This window comes from Cygnus olor, chromosome 4 (assembly GCF_009769625.2).
Source record: "Cygnus olor isolate bCygOlo1 chromosome 4, bCygOlo1.pri.v2, whole genome shotgun sequence".
NCBI classification, from domain to species: Eukaryota; Metazoa; Chordata; class Aves; order Anseriformes; family Anatidae; genus Cygnus; species Cygnus olor.
The window spans coordinates 40,104,973-40,115,706 of record NC_049172.1 but is presented as its reverse complement, the minus strand read 5'-3'; the positions used below and the strand labels follow the sequence as shown (position 1 = coordinate 40,115,706).

Below are 10,734 nucleotides of genomic sequence, written 5' to 3'. Positions count from 1 at the left end.
ACTCGAATCAAGCAAGGCTCATAAGACACTGCTCAGCTCTGTCCCCAACTGACCTGGACTGGTTGCCTGCAGAGCCACCGAAACGCCTGTGCTCAATGCATCCTGCCCTGGCAGGCTGTTACTAGCCCGAGCACAGTGACAGCCCCGAGACAGCACCCTGATCTCCCGCGGCACCGTGCCCAAGATAATCACCTTTCCCAGGAGCTGGGCACCAGGACGCACAGAGTGACAAAGCCAGCTCCAGCCAGCCCCACACCACCCTTCACAGGGCCAGCAGCAGCCGCACCAGAGCTCCCTGGCCCCGAGAGTGCCTGCAGCAAGCAGGGGGCTCACCGCTGGGTGAGCAGCCTCTTCGTGTTGTGATGCATACCTTATGCAATGTGCATCAGCGACAAAGGGGAGGAGGGGGAAAGATCAGCTCCGAAATGAAGTATCTCCGCATATTCAGAGCGCAGGCATTTGAATCCTGGAATTTCTCACGTGTCCAATGAGCATAGTATTTGCAGATGAGTGTAATTTTAGGCATGTAAGTAATCTCTTGGTGATTTGCATGTTTAAATCGAAATCTCTGGGCACACACAAAACCCAACAGGACTTAAGATTAATTTTGCTAAAAAACGTGTTTTTCATTGTTTAAAAACAAAGCTCATCAAATCAGCAAATAAACAGACATATACATACTTTTCTATTGAAATCTTGTTGAAGGTTTCAGAAAAACAAAACTTCCATATATCTCTTTTGACCACTGAGTATAGATTAAAGGACATTTTTTTTAGATACGATATTCCAAATTAAAGGGAAAGCAAAACCTGACCTGAGACTAGTGATTTCAGTGTATTGCTCTGCTGGTAAGCACTGGTTGGAGCTAATTAACATGTCCTTAAACCTCTGCAGCTGCCTCCTGGTCAGGAGAGGCTGAGAGCATTGGAATTGCGCCTGAGCTCAGCCACGACTTCACACTTTATGGCTGTGCCTACCAGGAAACTGTGTGTAGTCATCAACAGAAATTAAAGCTGGTCAGGAATTTTCCACTAAAATATATTTTGCAATAGGGAGAAAAAAAATATATCAAAAAAACAGTTGTAAAAGCTACTGCCTTCTCTTCCTGACCCAAAGCAAAAGCCAGCCTTTTCATCTTCATGATCTCTTTGGCTTGGCAGGACATGATATTAACTGATGTTCAAACCAGTGTATTAGGGGAAGAACTGAAGAACACTTTTTAAAGTCTGTCATTTCATAAACCAATCCATATATGTCATACATTCCTCTAAAGCTATAAAGCATTGTTATACAGTGCATTTTATTCTATTTATTAGACTATAATTCACTTCTGTGTATATTGTACCTACATTAATAACATCATTAGGGTTGCAGTGATCTTATAAATATCTTATTAAACTTCCTGAGGTCAGAAAAATCCAACCTTGTAGCTGCTCCACCAAAATATCCATATCTGCTAGTATAAGTGTATTCCAAACCAATTCCAAACATATCACAGCAACCAGATGAATTACAAATGGAAATCAAATAAACTAATGAAATGCCATCACTCAGCTCTGCTGTGCTGTGGCACCTGCTCCCAGACTGGATGCGCGCTGGGGCCACCCCACAGCCCTGTGCCAAGATAAGCAGTCCCTGTGCAGTCTCCACCATGACCTCTCTCAGCAACAGCAAGGGAGTCCATGTGCAAACTTAAAGTACAAGGTGTAGCACAGCCATCACCTCTGGGGTTTGATTTCTTTTCTGCATGCACAACTCAAAAAATCATAATATAGTCAGCACAGTTTCCACTAGCTGATTGATCTAGTGCCTTCCAATGCCCTGTCTTTATTTTAACTTACATTCACTTGCAGCAAGGAGTTGGCTGTTTGTTTTTTTTTTTTTTTCCTCTCCCCTCTCTCTCCACCAAATTCTACTGCTTGGTGTTGCAACATTTGCTTCCTTCACTGTTATTTCATTAAATAGCAAATCACTCCAAGTTCTCCTCCCATGTCCTGAAGAAAACTCTCTTCCTCTTTTATTGCATTCTGTCCCCCATGACCTTGTTGATCAAACTTCCCTTCAGAGAAATTCTCTATGAGTCCACACAGGTTGCACCTAGGGAGATGCAGTCAGTTCAGAGAACCAGGGAAGGAGAAAAAGTCCATTAGATTTATAGCGATAACACAGTGGGGCAAATCTGCACCACAGAAAATACAATTCAATATTGAAATGTTTCCAAAAATGTTTTATTATCTCATTACTATTTTTCCATAAGCTTTTAAGTCAGAAATTTCAATATTTCAGCTTCAGTTTCAATCAGATTTGGGAAAAATGTGGAATACCACTTTCCCACTAGGTGGGAATACTGATTTTAATCTCAGCTCTAATCAAGATCATTTAGTTAAATAAAAATAAAAACATAAATCCCAGATTTTTCAAAGCAACCAATTCTTGCTTGAGGGAAACATTTGGGAATGATGAAACAATACAACACAGACATTCAACCACATTGAATAAAGTTTCAACTGTTTCATTTATATTATTTAAAATTCATATTTAGTGAGTTTTAGGACTTAGTTTGGCTCTAATTTGAATACATATAAGTACCATTGCCAGAACATATGTTCCTTACTTCTCTAGCTTAAGATTTTCAGAAACAAAAAATGCATTGCTTTTAGTTACTATGAAAACTCTCAGAAATCGGAAGCCAGTAATACAGACAGTGAAGCACCAATTTAATAAGAAGCTACCTGAGGTTAGGCATAAACTAGCAACTACAGTTATTTTTTAATTGCATACCATGTTTAGCACTGTAAATGTAAAGGTCTTTGAAAGTTTTTAATTTCCCTAGAGCACTAGGGACCCAGGAAAACTTTGTTAAATAACTGAGATACTATAGCAAAAAAATAGCAAAAAAAATCATGATAACAGTTCAAAAATTTTATAGTATACTGGTCAGAGCAGATATCTGTCTATATTGGATCAAGGCCTGCAGTAGCACAGCAGGGGGAGTGGGGAGGCAGCACACAGGCAAGATTACAGAATCATAGAATATCCCAAGTTTGAAGTGACCCACAAGGATCATCAAGTCCAACTCCTGACTCCACACAGGACCACCCCCAAAAAAATAAATAAAATCAAGCCATATTTCTGAGGGTGATATCCAAACACCTCTTGAACTACAACAACAGTCTTGCGTTTTGGTGTTTGAAGAGGAGGAAGTGGAGAGAAGTAGATTTCTTGAAAAACAGGACTGCAGCTGGACACAACAGATGCAAGCTGAGAAGCTCATTATAGATGGAAAAACTGCTGCGGCTGCCAGCTTTACCCATTTGCTAGCAGAAGATACCGATACATTGCTTGGCCACAGAGAACTGCTCCTAAAAGGCATACGTGCAGATTTGAGGGCTACCAAATATACCTGGGTGCTTAATTCCTTCAGGATGAATGTAGGTATTAAATATTAGTTGTATAGATGTACCTGAGGACTGGATTTTATAACTTAGATTGTTCCACCCCTTTCTTATACATGTGATGATATGATCACGTAAGGCTAACACTGGCCTGCAGTATAAAATTTATACTATGTAATGCACAGTTCTGTGGACATTTCTCCCTAAAAATTGAATTTGTTACAAAAAATAAGTATTTATGATATTTTCATCATTAAATACTCAAAAGCGTACTTAGATGAGTTATATATGAAATGGATGGGTACTAAATGTCTGTGATACAGACATGGTAACAGATAAGGTGAAGGATTATGTGACTAAAGACGACTCCAACAACGTTCGTTAGGATTATATTCTACTCAGTGCCTGCTTGTCCTCTGTGAGAGCGTATCTCTTCCCAGCTTCCCCACCCTGCCCAGAGAGCTATTACAAACAAATACCTGGACATCCGTGCTTTAATTTACTGTGCAGGGTAAGATGAGCATTTCATTTTATTGTTGCCAGTAAATACAGCATACAGCTCTGTGTTTTACAGGGCTAACCTGATTGTCTCCACAGGATTCATTATACCTATTTTATACCTCCGTACACCAACAGTAGTAAGAGGTTGTGCTTTCCCCCCCCCCTCCTTTCTCCAGTTGATTTTTTTAAACTTATTTTTAAATCTTTGCTTTGTTTTTTTTCTATTTTGGTGACACAAGACTCAATAGTATATGTTACTTCACACCTAATATTAACTCTGGTAGTTTTCTTAATAAAAAATGTCCATAACCCCTCAGTGGCCATATGGTATTACATATGTTTAGAACAAACTGCAGACGTAACACTTGGAAGATGTTGGCCTTTAGCTGATCTAGATGTTCTGCAAATTGAACAAGTGGAGAACCTCTCAACCTGTTATGCCCATGAGCTACAGAAAAAAATGCTGTCATTTACGCCCTTATGAAAGCTCATTGTCCTCCCAAATATGGTATCTGAGGCAGATTCTTCTTTTTAAATCCAGATATTTATTTTGACATTTAAAACAAAAGCTAGAATTTTCAAACATGTGTTAAAATTATTCTGCCATAGCATATAATTTCAATTAAATGAGCAGAACTATCTCCTAAAGACTGCTTTGAAAATCTTGCTATGAAAATTAAATTTAACACAGAACAGTCCTCCAATGCTTTTGATCCACAATGCTTCTCAGGTGCAGGACAGCATTTCTGGTCTGTGGCAACAAAAACCAGTGCAGATTGTGTGTTATTTATCAAGAATCAGGAGATGCCAGTGCATGTCCTTATACTAAGCTGGATAGTCAGGACTACAGCAAGTGCTACTAGCTAGTACTACTTCACTACCATGAAAGTGCTCTTTCTATTCCTCTTATTTTTCAAAACTTTTAAAAAAAAGAATTTTGAAGTGTCTAATGAGAAAAAAAAACATACTGAAACCTTAAAAAAGTTTCATGAAAGAAGACAGAAGGCCTGGTCTGACTAGAGCTCTTAAAGAAAAAGATCTTTCTTCCTCTGCAACACTTACAGAAGAGCCAAGACAAAGAACCAATGCTCAAGTAACAAACAATGTAAATGAGAGAGAAGCCATGAAAGTAATTGTACTTTACATGTGACATATTTGTCCTTTATCTTTACCATTGTTACGGTTCCCCCCCAAAGTCTGAACTCTACAAACGCATTCTTAGGCGATACTGTAAAGGTGATAACACAGAGTAGGGCAAAATATATGGTGGAGTCTGAAATGACATGAAGGTCATAGGCAGAAGATTGAAACAAGGCAAGCGATGAAACAGGGCATACATTCTCACTTCCCACTATGTTACCACTGGCCACAGGATGATGTCTTTGCTAAACATAGAAAGACAAAAGAAAAAAAGAGGTATGACCTTGGCAACTATACAGTAGTTGAGGTGTTCAAGCAATTTGCTGCACAAGAATAGAGTCACTACTACTATAGAGAACACTACAACTAATTTAGAAGTGAAATTAACATATGTCTTATAGCACCGTAATATTGTAAATTGTCAGCATTTTTCATTATGTTTGAGTGCACAAAGACACTGCTGCCTCCTCCTACTTAATTCCTAAACAGGTGTTTAACCTTTCTCTTTCCATTTTATTGACTTTGATTTCATCACTGTAAAGTCATCTTCTATCATTGGGGGCTATCACATGTCCCAGACAAATGGAAGCTATATGATACAGATTTAAAAAATATATATTAAATACTAAAGAAGAAGAGAAATGGTAATCTAAAAAGCCTACACACATTGAAATGTGGGACAAGTTATAAGGAGGTATCTCAGCAACAGAGTTTAATGATCTGTAAAGCTTATTTATCTTGGTCATAAATGGATATCTCACAGCAGAATCTGAAAGCTTCAAGCACCAGTCTTCTTCTATTTTACAGCTGAAAACACTGTCTTTGTTCAAATTTAAGACATTTTTAGATGCCCATTATGAAAAATCTAAGCTTTACAAAGATTAGGGTCAGTATCATGTTTTTTGCAGTCATTTCACAGTTCTTCCCACTTACCATAACCCATGACTAGTTTTGTCTTTTCTACTTGACATAACTATTTTTAAGCACAAAGAGGTTTCATATGAATTTTAAGCATTCTGAGAGACTAAAGTCTCTAGTTATTTTAAGTCATTTATATAATGTTTGGTCCAATTATGTGTCTGAGTTACAGGGATAAAGAAAACCAAGGAAATTCAAATTATACGGATAAACACAAACATGTCTAGGTTTAAGACTGATTCACCTAACGTACATAATGTCAAGTTTAAAATCCTACCAAACATGATTCAAATGTCTACACTGATAACTATTCATTTTAGCAGACATTTAGTGCAAAACCATTAATATCACACTTAACGTAACCACTCAGTGCATCTCTAGAAGCCGCAGTTCCTCCCCAGCTTGATTCCTAGATGCTCATCATTTTTCTGTGAGGTCCAAACAATCTAACAGATTTCTTTTTCCAAAGGTGGCCCTGTGCTGTAGACAGCGGCTAAGGTTAAATCACTTACTACAGGAATATGCACCTTCTGAACAACCCATCTATGGTTATCAAAAGGATAGGCAATGATTGGTGCCCCCACAAACCCAGGTATGGCTGTAGCTATAGTTCACACACAATAGTTTTAGCAGAAATTCAGTAATGGAACACATTTATTAAATCATGAGTTTAAAGAAAATATACCAGTCAAACTGTAGGGATTACTTCCCCACAACCACATCATTATCTTCCTTCCCCCAAAAATTGCATCTCGGAAATGTCAGAAAAACCTTTTTCTCTTCACTGGAGATATTCTCCATTATTGTTTCTTTGTACATTTTTCACAGTTTTCTTATACCTTTAAAGTAGACCTTTGAGAATTCATATTGTGGTTTTGATATATTTGGCTTAGTGTTCTAAGTTATATTGAATTTAATCATGGGGTCACTTGAGCCAAGTAGCTCTGCTGTTTCTAATCTACTAACTGCACATTTTTGCTGAAATTGGATAGGACAAGTCCTATTAGGAGTCTGACACCACAGGTCAATAAGTCTTTATTTCTTCTATAATTTTACTTTTCATTGTGCCATGCTTTTCAGTTTTCCCAGTTCATACTGGAAAATTGAAATCACCCATCACTACAGCTTGATTGTTTTCCTATTTTCCTCATGTTGTACTGTTGCTCTCTTGCCTCTCCTGATGGCTTGTTCTAGGAGCAATCTGTCCTTTTACCTTACCAGGTCTACTGCTAGGATGTACGTACACCTAACAAAGAGCTGCTTTAGATGAAAATACAGCTTTACAGGTCGTAAAGCAATTCAGCAGGTTTCTCAAATATTTCTCATCTAAGTCTTTACATTTAACGAAGTTTAACCTCCTTTTCAAACTCTTCAAGGACATAAAGCAAGAACAGTTAGAAGGAAAGTATCTGTACACTATGACTGAATTTTCTGCCACACAAACACTTAAAGATCAGAAATCAAACTCTTCACACTGTCACTGTCCAAACACCTTACCAAATAGGGAGAGAAGGAAAGTCCTATCCTTTAGTTTGAAAGCTGCACTTCAATGCTGAGTTTGAGCAACCACGTCACACTGCCACTAAAAGAGCAAGTCTTCTTCCCGCACCCATATGGGCTGACTTGTGCATATCATGCTTGTGCAGCCCCACAGGACATGAGAGGCGATCTCAAACTGCGGGGAAAGACTTGCCAACAGTACCCAGCTTGTGCATTACATCACAGAGAGGTGGCAGCTGTCATCTTGGTCATGGTTTTATGCATTCATACAGACTTGTGATCCCACACTCACCTGTTTGTTTACACATGTGCCTACCGTATGCGTTTATAAACAGTAAAGCTCTTGAATGTGAGCATATATGATTATGTTTACTGTTACAACTTATGTGGAAATACTAAGCAAAACATTCAAGTAAAACACTGCATTTGACTTCATTCAACAATAGAAAGGAAAACCAAGGGCAGAAGGTGAAGTTGTACTTGATCAGACCTTGTTTTGTCCTTAACTTGTTTTGCTGTGCCTGTAGATATTGCAAGTTCACTTACAGCCTCACATACAGTCTTGCTGCTACTCTGATTAAATGCTATATACCATCCAGTCTTTGTGGCTAAATGTCCATAAGGTTCTATACTCACTTTCTGAGAATTACAACTCTTCATAACAGAGAAAGAAAACTCTCTTTTCTATGTAAGACAGGATTAAGTGAATAACAGGATATCACTATTACAAATAAAGCTGTAATATCTTTTCCTTACAAGTGTACTCATCTGTCTATAGAAACATTTGTCTTCTTTTGGCTTCTAAGCAATGGTTTCTGACAGAGATGGCTAAATAATCAAATTTTTGTCCATCAGTTCATTGGAAAAAACTTCATTGCCCAGCATAGATAATGCATTTTAAAGTTTACTATTGGTAATTTCTTCCTTCGTATCACCTATATTGGTATGGCATACTCTTGTTCTACAGAGCATGTTTAAAGTCACTATTCCCCCTTTTAGTGAGAAAGTAATGATCATTTAATGATTACCTCCTTCAACAAATTTTGTCTGTATGTTTCCTGTACTATTATGTACTATTAATGATACCAAAAGTGGTAATTCTCATTTTGGAGAGGTAGGAGAATACTAGAAGTGACAAAAACTCAGATTAGTCTTCCAGAGAGAAGAAGAAGTAGGAAGTTGGCCATTTTTAGCTGAAAAAAATAATAGGTTTTTCAAAATTTTCTTATCCTAATATCTACTTTTCAGACCACCCCTCTAATTGTCAGGGCCTGAAAATTAAGAACACGGGTTAAAAAGTATTACAATTACTTTCTTTCCTATGTATAGGCAATAGATCATCCTCACTTCTCTTATATCACATAGAAACAACATTTACCATGATGCAGTCTTGAACTTCTTAAAAAAAAAACCAAAAAACTTTAGCTTCATAGCACAAGTAATAACATAAGTTACTCAGAAAATACATCAGTGCATATCCAAGTGCAAGATCCAAGTCAGAATGCATAATTAATTTCTTTTGTTTAATCATTTTGTACTTATTAAAAAAGCTAAAGCAGATTGGTAGAAAGTTAGAGGCGCTAACAAATCCACATCCAAAAGAAAGAAATCCACAGCTCAACCTAAAATTTATTTTTGTTCCCTTCACCAAGAAACACCAATATGCATATTTTAGATACTTTACTATATTTTACTGTATTTTAGTATTATAGCTGATGGTTTATATCTCTATAAATATATTTCACAACATACAATAAATATTTTGTCATGTAAGTATTTGTAAAGAGAAAGTTATCTTGATTTTAGTAAGACATCAAGTTAAAAAAGGGAAAAGGGAGAATAAAATTATCTTGGCATGACTGTGTAAGATTAGACACTAAAATTATCCTCCCACGGTCATATTTAGTTCTCTAAACAGATTTAACTAATTTGTTCAGGCACACTACTTTCCAGTGAAGATAATGAAAAAACATGAAACCTCTACGTTCATTTTTGTGAATATTCAAATCTCTAAATACAACAACACTAAAAATAAAATAATTAAAAAAAAAGTTCATCTCTGTAACACTCTTTTAGCTTGCTCAAGCTGCCATTTTGGGCAACAGCTTGTGCTAGAACTGCTTATATTCCCTAAATTTATTTTGTAAAGAACGTAAGTGATGCTGCATGACTGGTATTGTCACAAAAAAAAAAAAAATAGACCAAAAAAACCACAAGTTTCAAATCTGAATATTGCTATTAATAGCCAGCCACAGAACTAAATAAAGATAGCCTATAACAGTGAATATGCTGCCCCCCCCCAAAAAAAAAAAAACAACAAAAAAGGCAAACAACAAAAAAAGGGAAAACATTTGTTCACACGAATTTAACCACAAGAAGAAACTACAATAGCCAGATACATCATTTATCACAGATTTTCTTTTTTTTTTTTTTCAGCTTTGTTTTTAGTCTGTTCCAAGCATTAAACAAGTTAGAAAGACTATTAGTATTGATTTGAACATGTACCTTACCTCACATTACAAGCCTCTGAAAATTCAGTTAGGGACTAGCTCTCGGCAAACTAAAACCATCCCACTTCACATTGCTATTATAAGAAAGGGTCACCTTTTTGTTCAATGCTATCATTGTATCTCACCACATGCAAAGCAGTAGAAATTGACTTATTTTTGGCTATTTTATCACTCAAATAAAAACTTACAATTTCTGATAGCTTTTCCTTGCGCGTCTTTAATATTTCTTCCCCTTAACTTCTATGTCTCACATAGAACAGTCATGTACAACTCAGCAAAAAGGGCCTATACCAACTACGTGGATTTGGCTTTCAGGCTGCCCAGGTGCTTTAAATCATCCTTTATTTCCTGAAAAGTCATCTACAAGGTCTTCACCTAATTACTTTTCTCTCTGGTTATTGTGTAGTAGAAACCTAGCTCACCCCAAACCCACTCCCACAACCCTGAATAATTGAAGACATTCTGGTTAAGCAAAAGACTATGCACAATGCCTTAAGTTTTTAAGGTTTAAATGGATGGGCAAATATAGCAATCAGTTCTTGAAAGCAGTTAGTATGTTGGAAATTTGTGTGTGATGCTTTCCCTCAACAAGAATATAATTTTCAGTTTTCTTGTGGAAGTAGTCTTCCAATGTGGTTACTACACAGTAAATCTTTGATACCTGTTATCTGCTACTAGATAAACTAATCTCCTGCTGCTTTTGTTTACAATACTTTTGTTAACAGTGTTTTGTTTTGTTTTGTTTTTATGTTTTAACGTCAAACAGAAAA

The 10,734-nt window shown here is 36.9% G+C and overlaps 1 long non-coding RNA gene across 1 annotated transcript; it reads right to left on the bottom strand.

The window, feature by feature from the left end:
* Positions 1-1,865: 1,865 nt before the first annotated feature.
* LOC121069452 lies at positions 1,866-10,287 on the bottom strand. Its single transcript, XR_005819431.1, has 3 exons — positions 10,153-10,287; positions 6,313-6,434; positions 1,866-2,097 (listed from the first exon to the last, which is right to left on the bottom strand). It is a non-coding gene; the product is annotated as an uncharacterized LOC121069452 (long non-coding RNA).
* Positions 10,288-10,734: the final 447 nt, after the last annotated feature.